Consider the following 17,931-nt stretch of genomic DNA (forward strand, 5'->3'; position numbering starts at 1 on the left):
GTACTTTGGGCGACATGCCAGCTCTGATGAGACATAAACAATAGTTAAACATCCTTCCACTGTCTCTTGTGTGTGTACCTGCCCCACAGGAAAATCCTGGCTTGCAGGGAACCACAGGCACGTGTATAGCTGTTCAGGAATGTTCCGTCCTATGCAGGGTAGCAGAGGCTCAAAGGGTAGGTTATTTTTCATACACCAAAAATATGAGAGAATTCTCAGCCTAAATAAATTATATAGGTTATGAAAGGACAGTGCCAAGTGATATTGAGGGATTAATGTTGACCCTCCCTGCGAAGACTTACAGAATTGTTTTAAAACTGCATGTAATGCTGTATTTGAAACCACCAGTCACCTCATAGGTGCAAGAAAAAGTTGGAAGATTTCAAGCCTATGCTGACATTCCCAGAAACAATTCCATGCAATGAAGGGATTTCCTGTCATCAATTATAAGAGTTGCTTTTCATTGAGCCCTGTAATAACATATGGGAGAGACTACAAGGGCCCGTCTCCATCTTGTCTAGCTCGCTTTCCTGGCTGGTTCATTTGTAGTTAGACAGAAGCCAGTGCACCGCTCCCATGCTTTCGTTTCTGTTCAGCGCTTAACATCTGTTGTGATGTCGAGGGACAAGGTGAAAGCAGCTTGGATTCCTGGCTGAGGTGAAATCCAGGATCCTCTGTGGATTAGTTTGTTATACCATAACAGAATATCATAGACTGTGTGACTTAAACGGTAGAATTGTATTTTCTCATATATCTGGAGGCTAAATGTCTAAGATCAAGATATGGGCCAGTTTGATTTCTTCCCTGGCCTCCCCGTGGCTTGCTGATGGCCACTTTCTCACTGAATTCTTACATGGATGTTCTTTGGTCTGTGTGTCTGTATCTTAATCTGCTCTTCTTATGAGGACACCAGTCATATTGAATATGATCGTAATCATAAGACCACATTTTACCTTAGTTGCCTCTTCAAAGGGTCTGTCTCCAAATACAGTGATACTCTGCAGTCCTGGAGGTTGAGACTTGGATATATGAACTTGGAAAGAGGGACACAATTCAGCCCACAACACCCTGCCAACTTAAATCAGAATTTATTTGCACAAAAATAAACTCGTGTTAAGCCATTTAACTTTCAGGGACTTTTTTCTCTTCCATCAGGTTACTGTTAATGTGACTACAGGAGTGCTCCTCTTCCTTTTCTTAGGGTCATTTCAATATTTGACTTAAAAGTAAATGGTGCGTGTATTTTTGTTGCAAAAAAATTCTAAAAGTACATAGAAATGGCATTGTTGTCTTTACAAAGTTCCTCCAGAACTCAGCCTCCTACTCAGAAGTTTCCACAATTAACAATGTGGCTGTGTAAATTTTAAAATATGATTTTTGATTTTGGCTTTCCTAAAGATACATGTGCCATTTTATATATACACATATATGTACATATACACACATGTGTAATGATATAATGATATACATATAGGTTTGCCACTTACCTTTGCCACTATTATAGGTTCAATTGCCTCTTCCACAAAACGCTACATTGAAATTAACATGTGGCATTGATTTCGTGATAGGATTAATTCAAAGTTCGTGATAGGATTAATTCAAAGTTAAATTGAGGTTATTAATGCTGGCCTTAATGGAAGTCACTATAAAAAGGGGATATTTGGGCATAGAGATATGAGTAGAGAGATGTCAATGTGAGTAGACACGGAGGGAAGACAGCTAGGTACAAGGCATGGAGAGAAGCCTGGAAAACATCCCGCAATCACAGCCCTCATAAGGAATCAATCTTGTGTACACTTTGCTCTTGGGCTACCAGATCCCAAAACTGTGAGACAATGAATTTCTGTTGTTTTGTCATCCAGGTTGTGGTACTTTGCTATTGCAACCCTAACATGCCATGATACTCACTTATTAAAATGTACCCAGCATCTTTCCATGACAGCACATAGAGATCTGCTTTACTTCGGGGACTTCTCCCGAGGATGCCAATTTATTTCTGTACAATAACAATAGCATTCCCAATGTTGAGTGAGTCCTGATGTAAACTGTGGAGTTGACTTAATAAATAGGTGTCAATACAGATTCATCAGCTGTAGCAAACACGCTATAATAATACAAATTGTAAATAATAGGAGACACTGTGTGTGTGTGTGTGTGTGTGTGTGTGTGTGTGCGCGCGTGAGGCAGGGCAGGGAGGATGGTGTAGATCTGTGGGAACTCTGTAATTTTGATAAAGTTTTCTCTCTGTATTTTTGGATTAGCAATGCTCTAAAAATGAAACCTATTAGCTTTTTAAAACATGCAAATAATTTGAACAAACACTTTATCAAAGAGGATATACATATTGGAAAGAGGCATGTAATGTCATTTGTCATTAGAGAGATGCAAACAAAAACCAAAGAAGGTTCCAATACCCACTTATTACAATGGCTAAAATCCAACAATCTAAAAATATCAAATGTAAGAGAGGATATGGAACAACGGGAATTCTCATTTCTTGCTGGTTGTGATGAAAACTGATACAGGTGCACTTTTAAATCAGTGTTTTCTGCACCTCTTCCTATGACATGGTGAAAGCTAAAACTATAGGAACTGAAAGCAGAACGTAGTTGCCAGGGCCTTTGCAGAAGTGCAGTGACTGACCTCAAATGGGATGCACGGGAGCATTTTAGGTTGATGAAACCGGTCATTATGATACTTGGATGGTACATATGGGCCTCCATGCATTTGCCAAAATACATATAACTTCACATAATAGTTACATTTGATGTGTATTTGTGAAATTTTTTAACTTTTGTCTTACATTCAGGGATAGAAGTGCAGGTTTGTTACACAAGTAAATTATGTCATGGGAGTTTCTTGTACAGACTGTTTCATCACCCATCTATTAAGCCTAGTACCCATTTGTTATATTTCCTGAGCCTCTCCCTCCTCCCACTCTCCACCCTCTGAAAGGCCCCAGTGTGTGTTGCTCCCCTCTGTGTGTCCATGTGTTCTCCTCTCTAGGTCCCACTTATAAGTGAGAACATGTAGTATTTGGTTTTCTGTTACTGCGTTAGTTTCCTAAGAATAATTGTCTCTGGCTGCATCCATGCCATGGAATGGGTTTCTTTTTTTTAAGTAGCAGCAACAAAGACGTCTTTAACCTAGTCTGGGTGGGAGATAATGTTAACATCACACACAGCAGTAGTACTGGAGATAGAAAAAGCGGAAGGATTTGGAACGGATTTTAGAGGTTAAAGGAACAAAAGTTGTTGGATTAGATTTGGGATAAGATAAAGGGAGATATCAAGCACCAAAGTAAAAATTGTGCCACCTTTGATGGTAACAAATATCAAATGAAGACATACTTTGGTTTTTCAACTTTTTGACAGCCTTCCTGTGTATTTTGTAATCACTCTGACACACGCACAAATGTTTCTTATTCCTTGAAATCTGGGAATGCCCTCCCCTCCTTCAACCTGGTGCCCAACAATTCTACATTCATGGCACCTGTGGTAAACCTCCACTGGCAGTGCAGCATCTTCACGGAAGGCTGAATCTAAGTGAGAAAAAGGAACTGAAGGTGAGTCATTTGGGGCATGTTTGAAGAAGGGCTGTGTTCACTCCTTTAAAAGGCCCCTGACACTCCCCACTGATTCAATTCCAAGAACATTAGTCCCTCTCTCTTCTGGACAGGAGAATTATTTCCAATACCAGGAGGTAAAAGGATAGGCTGCCATTTTCTTTTTACCATCCATAACTAATGCTCCCTTCTTGGGAACTCAGAAGAAAAGCTCCATGACGATAATTCCCAAGGACATGGGGGCCAGAGCTGGAATTTACCTACCAGGTCCCTCCCAGTCTGGGAGAAGAGCTTCCTTGTCTGTGGGTTTCCACCTTGAGCGCTGAAGTTTGATCCACCAATCCTGGCTATGAGCAGAGGCCCACTGCCCCTGGGACATGGAGACAAAGCTAAGGAAGGAGGTCAGCTCATGAACAGCTGAGTTGATCCTGACCATAGTGGGTGCAGAGCACCCTATTCCTCAGGGTAATCTCCGGCAAAGCCACAATCACGTTGTTTGGAATCTCAGGGCTCATGAATCCTCCTGAGAGTACCGTCAGGAGTAAGAGCAGCTGAAAAGAAGTATGTGGAGCTCTTATCCATGTGGAGAGGCAGATAACCTTCTACTCCCCTATCCTGTGAGCAACCTGGCACTGGCACTAAGTGTTTGTGGACCTGATCAGGGTGTCTGTCATCAGCACAGCAGCCTCCGTCATGACTGTCTGGAATAGAACTGCTCAGGTTGTATTTCTTGAATCACCAGAGTTCCAGAGGTCAGCAGGTGAACAAGTCAAGTAAGAGGGGGAATAAATCCATCATTATCTCAGGTAGCCTTCCCCCAGCTACTATTGAGATCTGACTTCTACTCTCAAAAAGCAAAGGCTTATGAAAGCATCTAGGCCTTCTATGGTTGAGACAAGGGGGAGAGAGGTGGTGCCATTTCCTCTGTTCCTCTTTGACTCATATCATCTCGCTCCTCTTGTTATTGAAGTGGCCATTGACCCCAGAGTGTTTCATTTCTTGCATCTCCAGCCTTACTGATGCTCTAACTTACTCATACTGTCATCTCACTAAAAGATAATCTATACAAAGACTTATTTATTATTCTATGAATTTCTGTGTTTTTGAAGTTTTTATATAAACATTTTTAAAGTAGGTTTTGAATTTCCCTGTAATTGCATTTTTTGTATAATATGAAAAAGGGTTTCACTTACATTAAAGTTTTTTATGTGGATATTCAGTTGTTCCACTGATACTTATTTCAACAAGACAGTCTCCAGTGCTAAAGCTGCAACATTTTTTAATCAATTAAGCTTGCATTTATACGTGTTTTGTTGGTTTTGTTTTTCAGGAATTTCCATTCAGTTCCATTGGTCTATTTCTAATCCCTGCACCCAAATCTCAAACTCTTCATTATAATAGCTTCTTTGTAATTCTTACTATCTGTTTGATGAACTGCTCTTTTTCAAGAGTGTATTGACTATGCTTGGCTATTTGCACATCTTTATATTTTAGAATCAGGTGATTCATAGATGCCTTCATGTCCAAAGGCATTTGGTTGTTGTGATTTGGGATTACAATTAATCTATCAATTCTGTTTTAAGGAAAATTATTGAAACTTCATTCCCATGGATTTATTTTATTTTAGTTTCCTGTGGGTCTTCATTAATATTTTTAAATAGCATATTAATGGTTTTTCTGTAATTTTTTTTTGGTTAAATTTCTTAAGGTACTTAATGTTTGGAATAATAGGTTAGAGGTTATATTTTCTTTATTTTCATATGCATTGTTGCTGCAAGAAAATAAAGTTCAGTTTTTCTATGTTGATTTTATAGCTTGGAAACTTATATATTTTTATCTCTTGAGAAGCTGGGCCATTCCGCTGTTGCTGGTGGTATGCGCATTTGAGCATAGACTCTGCTGCTGCTGCCCCAGTGAAGCACTTTAGACAGCAACTCCCAGCAGAGTGTTGTGGTCGGTGGACAAGGAACACCTCAGTGTCTCTAGCAGAGCGGCTGCTTTACATCACAGGGACAGAGAACAATGATGTGGGCCTGGTACCAGTCCCCAAAGGTGGAGCACACAGCCCAAGAGTACTGACCTGAGCTTTTGCCCCCTAACATCTTCCATAAATGAAGTCACTTGACAACCCACCACTGTCCAAACCTCAAGGGCATCAAGGAGTATAAAAGAATAAAAAACCCATTCAAAGCATAGTAACTTCAAATAGCAAAGGAACATCAGCCCACACAGATAAGAAAGAACGAGTACAAGAACTCTAGCAACTCCAGAAACCAGAGCCCCTTCTTCCCTCCTCACTACCACACTAATTCTGCAGCAATGGTTCTAAAGCAGGGTGAAATGGCTGCAACGAGAGACAGAGAGTTTAGAATCTGGATAGGAACACAGATCATCGAGATTCAGGAGAAAGTCAAAACCAAATCCAAGGAATCTGAGGAATCCAATAAAATGATATAAAAGCTGAAAGATGAAATCACCATTTTAAGAAGGAACCAAGTGAACAGATAAGGCCAAAAAACTCACTAAAGGAATTTCATAATGCAAGTAAAAGTATTTACAACATAATAGACCCAGCAGAGGAAAAATCTCTGAACTTGAAACCAGTTCTCTGAATCAATTCAGTCAGAAAAAAATATATAGAAAAAAGAATAAAAAATAATGCCTCAAACCTCCAAGAAATTTGAGATCATGTAGTGAGACCAATCCTGCAACACATTGGCATCCCTAAAAGACAGGGAGAAAGAACAAGCAACTTGGAAAACAAATTTGAGGGTATCATTCACAAAAATTACTCCACCCCTGTTGGATGGTCAGCCTTCAAATTCAGGAAATCTAGAGAATCTCTGTGAGATGCTATACAAGACAACTATCCCCAAGTCACATAATCATCATATTCTCCAATGTCAAGATGAAAGAAAAAATATTAAAGGCAGCTAGAGAGGAGGAACAGGTCACCAACAAAAGGAACGTCATCAGAGTGGACATCAAGGTGGATAAATGTCAGGTGATATTTATCCTGGTAAATATCAACACTTCTCTCTGAGTAAATAATCATTTACATAGTACTTGCATATGCTTATGGGTTACATGAGGTATTTCGACGTAGGCTTGCTATGTGTAATAATCACGTCAGGGAAATGGGTTATCCACAAGCATAGACATTTATCCTTTGTGTTACAAACAATCCAATTAGACTCTTTTAGTTATTTCAAAAAGTACAATTAAATCATTTTGACTATGGTCACCCTGTTGTGATAGCAAATACTAGGTCTTATTGATTCTCTCTAACAGTTTTTTGTAAACATTAGCCATCGTCACTTCTCCCCCAGCACCCCTCTACATTTCTCAGCCTCAGGTAACCATCCTTCTACACTCTGTCTCCATGAATTCCATTGTTTTGATTTTTAGCTTCCACAAGTAAGCGAGAACAGGCGAAGTTTGTCTTTCTGTGCCTGACTTATTTAACTTACCATAATGACCTCCAGTGCCATCCACGTTGATGCAAAAGACAGGGTCTCAATGTTTTTTTGTGGCTGAATAGTACTCCATTGTGTATACGTAAAACAATTTCTTCATCCATTCATCTGCTGATGGTCAGTTTGGTTGCTTCCTAATCTTGGCTGTTGTTAATCGTGCTGCAGCAAACATGCTTGTGCAGGCATCTCTTCAGTGTACTGATTTCCTTCATCTTGGGTAAATACTGAGGAGTGGGATTACTGGATAGTGTGGTAGTTTTGTTTTCATTTTTGGAATAGTCTCCAGGCTGTTCTCCATAGTGCTTTTTTACCAATGTGCATTCCCACCAACAGTATAAACAAACTGTGATACACCTATACAATGGATTACCATGCAGCCATAAAAAGAAAAGGTCTGCCAGATGTGGAAAGACAGGGATGAACATAGAAAGCATGTTGCTAAGGGAAAGAAGTTAATCTGATACCTTGGTTATAAATTACTCTTATTTCAGTTATCTAAGCTATGGTGTCCTTTTTACGTTAAGATTCCTGGCCGAGTGCGGTGGCTCATGCCTGTAATCCCAGCACTTTGTGAGGCCGAGGTGGGTGGATCACCAGAGGTCAGGAGTTCAAGACCAGCCTGTTCAACATGGTGAAACTCGTCTCTACCAAAAATATTAAAAAAAAAAAAAAAAATTAGCCAGACATGGTGGCACGTGCCTGTAATTGCAGCTACTCAGGAGGCTGAGGCACAAGAACCGCTTGAACCTGGGAAGTGCAGGTTGTAGTGAGCGTAAGACTCCTTCTCAAAAAAAAAAAAAAAAAAAAAAAAAAAAAAAAAAAAAAATTCTGCATGACAAGATTGGATTGGTCCAATAACGTCAATTATATTTGATACAATCTCATTCTCACCTTGGCTTTTTGGTTTGTGCACCTCCTCGATCAAAATACATAGGTTGAAACCTAATACCCAAATTTGGCATTTTCATTATGGCAGCCCAAACTGACTACCACACTCCTCTACATTCTTTGACTCTCTTTCTGCTACTCTTACTAGAAATTAGGCTTCTAGTACATTCCACTATGCCATCCACCTCGTTTGAATTGGTCTGCCTCCCTGGCAAAATAGTGAGAGGATATAAAGAGAAAAATAACAGAGAAATTTTCTCCCACACTTTTTGGAACAAAGGTCTTCTGTCAGAGGGAAGGATGTTCCTCACTCAGAGTTTTAGATGCCTGACCAGCTGGTGCTCGTGCTCTCATTGGAGGATTACGCCTTCAGGAATGGGGCTGGCTTGCCTGGAGGCCGACCTTGAAGAAGAAAGGAATTTCTCATGTTCTCTTTGTCTTTTAGGAATCTCCTATCCTATTTCTTCAAATACAAAGGTTTTTCTAGAAAAAATGAAAACATAAATTGCCTTAAAAGACTTTCTGTCTCTGTATCATGTGCAATTCTTCAATTTTATATGCCTTTAAGTCCAGGCTAGAAGACAGAGAGGAAAAATAAAGGAAACTAACTACCCTATCAAAATATTAGTTTGAATTCTCGTTTTCTTCCCTAATTCTCCTGCTTCTATTTACTATTTTTATCTAAAGCTTTTGCTTTAGAACAGTTTTAGATTTACAGAAAATTTACAAAGATAATACAGAGTTTCCATATACATGGACCCAGTTCCCCATGTTGTTAACACCTCTATTAGTATGACACATTTTTTTATAATTAACAACCCAATATTGACACATTACTATTAAGTAAATTTCATATTTTATTCAATTGTTTTTTAGTTTTTGTCTAATATGGTTCTCTGTTCAAGGATCTCATCCGGAATCACATTGTCCATTTAATTTTCATATCTCTTTATTTTTAACTGCTCTGTGACCATTTCTCAGACTTACTTTGGTTTATGAACTTGATAGTTTTCAGAAGTACACTGAGTATTTTGTAGAATGCCTCTCAATTTTAATTTGTCTGATTGTTTTATGATTAGACTGAAATTATTGGTTTTGGGAAGCAAGACTAGAGGATTTAATTGCCATTCTTATAACATGATTTCAAGAGTTGAAATTAACTTTGACCACCTGAATAAATGTAGGGTTTGTTAGGTTTCTCCATTGAAGAAGCATTCCTATACACCAACAATAGACAAGTAGAGAGCCAAATCATGCATGAACTCCTATCCACAATTGCCACAAAGAGAATAAAATACCTAGGAGTACAACTTACAAGGTATGTGAAGGACCTGTTCAAGGATAACTACAGAGCACTCTTACAATAACTAACCTGCTTCATGACAGCCCATTAATCCATGAATAAATAAATCCATCCTCACCCAACTACCTCTTAGAGACCCTAGCTCTTAACACTCATACATTGAGGATTAAGTTTCAATATGAGTTTCAGAGGGTACAAACATTCAAATCATGGCATTCTACCCCTAACCTTCCAAAATTCATTTCCTTCTCACATACACATGCATTCATTCCATCCTCATAGTCCCAACATCTTAACATGTTCCAGTATGAATTTAAAAGTCCAAAGTTGCCTGGGTGCAGTGGCTCACCCTGTAATCCCAGCACTTTGGGAGGCCAAAGTGGGTGGATCACGAGGTCAAGAGATAGAGACCATTCTTGCCAACATGGTGAAATCCCGTCCTACTAAAAATACAAAAATTAGCTGGGTGTGGTGGCGCGTACCTGTAGTTCCAGCTTCTGGGGAGGCTGAGGCAGGAGAATTGCTTGAACCCAGGAGGCGGAGGTTGCAGTGAGTCGAGATTGCACCACTGCACTCCAGCCTGGCGACAGAACAAGACTCTGTCAAAAACAAAAAACAAACAAAAACAAAAAAACAAAAAAAAACAAAGTCCAAACTCATCTGTAAGCCTGCAAAATCAAAACAAGTTATCTACTTCCAAGATACAATAGTGAGAAAAGTATCGAGTACACATTCTCAAAGAGAGAAATAAACCAGAAGAAATGAGTAACAGGCTCCAAGCAAATTTGAAACCCAACAGAGCAGTTATTAAATTTTAAAGCTGGAGGCTAATCACTTTTAACTTCATATCTGGTATTCCACACACCCTGGGGTAAGGAGTGTGTCCCCAAGATGTCAGGCAACCTCACTGCTGTGACTTTGCTGGGTTCAGCCCACGTGGATGCTCTTACAGGTTGGAGTTGCCCATTGGTGCCTGCAGCTCTTCCACGTGCATGTTGCAGGCTGTCAGTGGCTCTACAGTTTGATAAGAATGTGAATTAGTCCAGTCACTGTGGAAAGTGGTCTGGAGATTTCTCAAAGAACTCAAAACAGAGCTACCAGTCGACCCAGTAATTCCATTAGTAGATATATACCTAAAGGAAAAGAAATCATTTTCCTTTGAATAAATCGCCAGAATCTTTGTGGTGATGGAACTATTCTGTACCCCGACTCTATCAATGTTAATATCCTGCTTGTGACATGGTATTATGGTTTCGCAACATGTTACTAGTGAATACAATTAGATATGCTCAATCTCTATAGTTTGTTTATAAATGTAATGATATTTAGTTGCAGAGTCTTCTGTATCTATCTTTCAATTATCATCCTAGGTTTGTTGTCTTATTATTAAGAAATCATCCTCCCTTCAATTCTACATATGGTTTCCTTGGCTTTCTTCTAAGAATCTATTAGTACAGTTGTAATTCATTTGGGAGAATGACTTAATATATGAATCCGATTTGTTTTTCCACAAGGATATCAAGTAGAACAAGTCCCATTTATTGAAGTAGTAATCTTCTATACTTTGCTATCCTTTTTATGTTACATTTTCGTTAACTGATCTTGAGCATTCATTTTTTCAAATAATCATTTAAACCATCTCTTCTTACTGAAAGTTTTTAGTTGGCTTATCAGTCGATTGCTGAATGTCAAACGATTGACCTCAAAGATATGAATACTACTTTGTAACATGTTATGCCTATTTGTCAAGTTTAATTCTCCCATCAAAAAAGAAAACTTAAAGAAAAAGAATGTTTTTGATGACATGACATTCCATATTCAACTAATGTATTTTAATCGATTTTCTAATGTCAAAATGTATGTTCTCAATCTTTTCTTCTTTTTTTCCTCTACCGAAAACTGGAAAAGCTCCTCATTATGAGCTCAAATCCAGACTCTGTTCTAGCACTGAAAATTTTATCATCAAGCTGTGTCAAACTTGTCACTTAGACCTTTCAGAGTCTCAGCAATAATTCTTGCTTTTACAACCCCATTCCTCACCATTCCCGGCGCACACCTATTCCCTCTTAAGTAATCCAGTCGTGAACAGAGCTTTTGGCACATCCTTACTCACAGCTTGGCCCACCTTGAGGCCAGATTCCTTGTCAATTTCCATCAGGCCAAGATCCTCAAGGGTTGGAAGTTTGTATTTTCTATCATTTATCTCCAACCCTGTACAGTGTTCTTGAAACAGGCATTTGATGAATGAAATAGAGTAGATGAATTCCATTATCAAAAATTTTCTTTTGAGTTGAAAAGCAAATATGACTGTATATACTCCCTCATCTTGCTGATTGAGAAACAAAGACCAGAGTGGTGGTGTGAATGTTTAAGTTTGCTTAGATGCACAGAGCCTAAATTAAGATCTAATTCTGCCGGACTGCCAGTGCAATGTACTTTAGAGGACTTCAGGCCACAGTTATCCATCAGCGTTTTGCTGAATCACCCTCCATCTCTTTCTCTTCTACCCTCTTCGCTCTATAATCATATGCCTTTTTCAGATTTTAAATTTTTATTTTTATTTCCATTTTTTTGTAGGTGCATATATGTGTATACATTACTGGATTGCATCAGATATTTTGATATGGGCATGTAATGCATAATAATCACATGAAAATAAACGAGGTAACCATCACCTTAAGCATCTTCTTACATTTGTATATATTTTAAATTCTCTGTGGACTTTCTCCTGCACCATAACCTCTTAACAATTATTGTAACCTTTAACATTATTGTATAATTATTTCCAAAGCATATTTAAAAGCAGGTACATATTCTCTCCATGGCTGTGCTTTGAGATAATAATATCGGAGATGAAATTCTCTTAGCTGAGAAAAGGAAAGCCTGTGATATGACATTCCATCAAAAAATTGCAAACAAATTTTTCTTTTAAAGTATTTCATTTTAAAAATGTTTTTGATTACTGTACTTCTTAAGTGTGAAAACTTGTCTCCTGGACCCGTTTTTCTCAGAAGAAAATGAATTGCAATCAATATTTGAGATATTTCAGTCTCCTGAGAACTATGGCTCCTATTTGGGAAACAGGAGCCAGGATTGGAGAAATTAAATCACCGAGCTATTTAGTTTCCTTGCAATGCTTCTAAACCATCTAAGCTTTAAAAACTTCTTTCAAGGTATATGCTTTTCCCCTATTCAATTATAATTAGGGTTGATTGGCTGCCAGAGATTAAAGGAGCCATAACTTTTCTGTAATTCTCAAAAGTGTTACAAGCATTAGAAGGTAAAGCCATCCCTTGGTTGGCAATAACACACTTACAGATGATCTGAAAGAGACGAATGAGTGGACTGCTTTAAATTAAATGAAAATACTTAATACCTGTGTGGCTATCATCAAAATAAATATGGCCATTTTACTCAGTAGTGCTAATCACAGAGGTTTCATTAGTTAAAAAAACAAAAAGCAAAACACAAAACAAACAAAAAAAAGATTTCATTGGTGACATGAAATCTTTGGATATACATGTTTTTCAGCATGCCATATTTATATCCACACACAATTTTTCCTCAAAAAGAAAAGTTTGCTTTGCTATATGTGCATTTTTTACATATGAATGTTGCACCATTCATATGTAGGGTTTGCACCATTCTGCTTCAGAGAATGCAGCTTTTTGACAGTAGCCTCTTCATAAATGTCCATGGTAGCAATAGCATTTATTGAAGAGACTTTAGGATTTATAGGACAGCCCTACAATATCTGTTTTCCTGTGCCTTCTGTGATGACTTCTCAATGCTCTTTTGCTAGATTAATGGTCATATGGCCTCGTGAACGTGTTGATTTTGTATTATTTTGTGAATTACTTTGCATTCCATTATGCCATATCGTTTTGACTCTTTTTTAACCTCGTTTTTCTTCAATGGAGTTCTTCAAATTATATGACATATGGCTCAACCAAAATGCCCAAAAAAAGTATAAATCAAATTATGTGGATATTAAGCATTTTGTGGTGAAACAAGACTTACTGTAATTCCTCATCTATGAGCTCCGTATGTGTCAATTCATCACTATAGCAGTCTTGTCAGTTTTTACCTTGGTAAATAATTATTCCCACATCTAGTCTTCTAGAGGGCTTGGCAGGGTATCTTGCCAGCTGGTCCACATTAATAAATACACAAACTGCTTATGAACTGTGGCTATGCTGCATTTTCAGCTGAGTGATATCACACTTACATGCAGGGTGATTATACTGTTCGAAGCTCCATTTTCACATGAAGGCATTTTCTTCACACTTTGTAGAAAACTGTTTTTAGTTTGTCAGGAAAGCCTAGCAGATTGCCAGCCTAACAAGTGAGGAAAGGTTGGTTATTTGTTTATGTCTGGGGCCACACTAATATTAAATAGATGGCTTGTCAGAATCATCATGTTTGGGTTATTTTGCAGCTTGTGACTACATTTATGGGCATGCAACAATCAAAATCTCATGACCAGATGCCAGTAAGGAAGCCATTGTATTCCTTTCCCTGGGAAAATGTTTTCTGTGTCTACACATCCAATAAGGTAATGTTGATATGGTTTGGCTCTGTCCCCACCCAAATCTCACCTTGAAGTGTAATAATCTCCGCATGTCAAGGGTGGGCCCAGATGGAAATAACTGAATCATGGTGGCGATTTTCCCCATACTGTTCTCCTGGTAGTGAATAAGTCTCACTAGATCTGTTGGTTTTGTAAATGGGAGTCCCTTTGCTCTTCATTCATTTTCTGTCATGACTGTGAGGCCTCCCAAGCCATATGGAACCGTGAGTCCATTAAACCTCTTTCCTTTATAAATTACCCAGTCTCAGGTATATGTTTATTAGCAGTGTGAAAACAAACTAACACACATGTCAAAACAAAAATCCGTGTTGTTATTCTCCACAACCCTGTGTATCACCTAAGTATGGCTTCTTTTGATATTAAAAGAAAGCTCTTTTCTAGAAAAGGTATGAACATATGACTACATAATACTGTGATGCTTTAATGTGTGTGCATGCAAACACATACATACATTTATGTTTATTTTCAAAGGAAGAAATGGACTCCAGTTATGTACATTTGTTTTTAAAATGTACATCTGATTGTATGATTTCTTGAGTGGGTGTCTTATCAACATCCATTAAAAAACCAAAAAGCCATAATGACCTTACCTTTTGTGAATACAACATAACCATAAGGTTTCTTGCTATCTAGACACATGCTGTTGCCATCTCGTTTCTGTATCCGTTTTGTGTAGGCAAGGCATACAAACAAACACTAACAATTGTCTCTAACAGATGCTGGTCCTTCATTCATCTCATCTTTCATTTGAATTTTTAAAAACTAAGGCTGACTGTGCTGCTTCTGCATAATACATTGGAGCCTTCTGAAGAGTTACAATACAGGTATGCATTCTTACTGCTCTTTCTGAGAGTGTTCTCCGACCACCCTGGACAGGGGCAGACTGGAAGTGCTATGTCAGTATCATCCCAGGAGCTACCCTCAACAAATGAGGAACAGAAATCATTGAATAAATATCCCAGCTTCCTCACTTCTTGGTAGAATAATTCTGAGACGTGATCCACACAGCCCTTCAGAGGACTGCCGACAGGATGGAGTCCCACTTGCCCACAGTGGTAACCTCATCATCAACATAGATTTTATTGACTCTCCTCCCTTCCCTTTCTCCTTTCCTCACTGTCTCCAGTGCTTTCTGTGATGACTTCCCAAATAAGCAACTTACAGTTAAATCTTTGCCTCAGAGTTGACTTTTGTAGGAACCCAAATTAAGACATTGACTTTAGCCAATAAAATAATGAAGACAAATACCTAGCAAAAATTTCTTATTCTAGATCCCTAAGGTGTAGTATTTTCATTTTATTGCATTCACCAATGTTAGCTAAATAATGCCCTTCTCATTTGAATAATTAAAAAATAAAGCTGACTGTACTGCTTGTGCATAATCATTTACTAATTTCTTTTTGGAGATTTATCCTATTAATTTTATTTAAGCTACCATCTCTGTGCAGATAACTCCCAAGTTTACAGTTCCATTAAACCTTCTCCTATTTTCCATTCTCCACTTGTCCTTGGTCTATGTTTACTGGGATCACATTTTTGACTGAAAACTCAAATATTTCTAAGGTTTAATTATTCATCCCTTTTCCCTTTCTCCAAACTAGCTATCCTTTCTAACTCACCAGCGGTTCCTTACCTCCAATCTTCTATCATCTGCTGTCAACTCTACTTTATCTGTCCTATCCAGTCAACAATCAAGCGCATATCACTTCATAATACCTTGCATGACTGTCTTTATATTTTCCTGTTACTCACTTAGTTCCAGCTTAGGTTCAGACTATGATAATAACTTCATAACTGTTTTTTTTCTGCCAATTTCCTGGCCCAAATACTTCTTATTTACCAATATGATTTCATCTTCCTAAAACTGCCCACTGCACATGGAATGAAGTCCAGACTTCTTAGAAAGACATTCAAATACCTCCAGAAACTAAATTGTCTGCTTGAGTTCCCAGTATTTTCCCACTTGAACATTGCATTCTAGCCAGCAAGGTTTATTCACTCTATCCTTGATGCATGTGATACTTTCCATCTTTAACAATTTCCTCTAACTTTGTGATCTGATGGCTGTTTATTCATATCTGAATCTTTCTCTAATTCTAACAAAGACTCCTAGAAGGTTATTTCTAGAAAATTCCAATCACTTCATTTACAAGTGGGTAAAACCAGGCCTGGAGAAGTACTGTGATTTGCTCAAAGACATGGATATTAAGTAACAGATGTAAGAGAGAGTAGAACAAAGTTTTCAAGGGAGTATTTTATTAATTATTCCAAGCCATCTCCTTCTGACTTCCCAGGGCAATGATTTTCCATATGATTTGTGTTACAATTAATAGTACACCTCAAGCTCACTATTGCTTTAATTATTTGAAATGTAGACCAAATACTATTATTTCAATTTAAGATAATTTTCTCCCAAGGTTGATTCAAAGCTCTTGAAGAACAGGGATCATATATTTTACTTCTTTATAGAGTTCAAATAATGGTAATAAAGTAATGATTATGGAATACTAACAATATTTTTGAGTATATATTATGTGTCAGACACTGTGACAAAGTCATTTTATATACAATTCCATTTAAGTTTCATAATAACTTTATGTGGCAATGCTATTATCATTGCCTTTGTATGTAAAACAATGAATCGCAAAGAAGTTAAATAACTTCAAGGTCACAAAGCTAGTAATTATCATGGACAGCCTTTAACATTATGCATGTATAAATAAAATTCCTGAAATATTTCTTTAACTTGCAAAAACAATTCGATAATTTGGAATTTTTGGCTATTGAATAATCGTAGTTTCTTCAATGCTTCTCATTTTGTTCACAATGTAAAATTTACTGTGTTCACTACATTTATTGCTTTACTTTGAAAATTCTATAATCCTTAGTTTAGCGTGTAGTCACAATTCCCCAACAAAACCAACATGAAAGAGAGAGTTCTCACCAAGGATGACCTACCAAGGTCATGTTTACTGAAGTTTCTGCTTCTGGAAATCAGGTGAATATGGTGCTCTGGGGTGGACAATAAATTTTTTTTCTGCTTATGGAAATGTTTCTCTAGCTTTTTTTAATCTTGTGGATATATAGTAGATGTATATATTTCTGGGTTACATGAAATATTTTGATGCAGGCATGCAATGCATAAAAGTCATATTGGGGCAAATGGGGTATCTATCACCTCAAGCATTCACCCTTTGTGTTTCAGATAATCCAATTGTACCCCTTTAGTTATTTTTAAATGTACAATTAAATCATTTTTTACTATAGTTACCCTATTGTGCTAGGAAATACTAGGTCGAATTCATCATTCTAACTATACTTCTGTACCCATTAACCATGCCCACTCCTGCTGTCCCCATTACCCTTTCCAGCCTCTGGTAATCACTCTTCTACTCTCTATCTGCATGAGATCAATTGTTTTAATTTTAGCTTCCACAGATTGGTGAGAACACATGATTTTTTTTTCTGTGCTTGGCTTATTTCACTTAACATAATGACCTCCAGTTCCATCCATGTTGTTGCAAATGACAGGATCTCATTCATTTTTATGGGTGAATAGCACTCCATTGTGTATATATGCTACATTGTCTTTATCTATTCATTTGGTTGATGGACACTTAGATTGCTTCCAAATCTTGGCTGTTGTGAACAGTGCTGCAACAAACATAGGAGTGCAGCTATTTCTTTGATGTACTGATTTTCTTTCTTTTGGGAATATACCTACAAGTGGTATTGCTGGATCCTATGATAGCACTATTTTCAGTTTTTGGGGAAACTCCAAATTTGTCTTCATAGTGGTTGTACTAATTTACATTCCCACCAACAGTGTGCGAGGGCTCTCTTTTTGTCCACATTCTTGCTAGCATTTGCTAGTGCCTGTCTTTTGGTTACAAGCCATTTTAACTGCAGGGACGTGATATCTAATTGTAGGTTTGATTTGCATTTCTGTGATAATCAATGCTTAATATATACCTGTTTGCCATTTATATGTCTTAAGAACTGTCTATTCAAATCTTCTGCCCATTTTTTCCTGGATTATTAGATTTTTTTTCCTATAGAGGTATTTGAGCTCCTTTCATATTCTGGTTATTAATCCCTTGTCAGATAT

The sequence above is a fragment of the Macaca mulatta genome, chromosome X (assembly GCF_049350105.2).
Source record: "Macaca mulatta isolate MMU2019108-1 chromosome X, T2T-MMU8v2.0, whole genome shotgun sequence".
NCBI lineage: Eukaryota > Metazoa > Chordata > Mammalia > Primates > Cercopithecidae > Macaca > Macaca mulatta.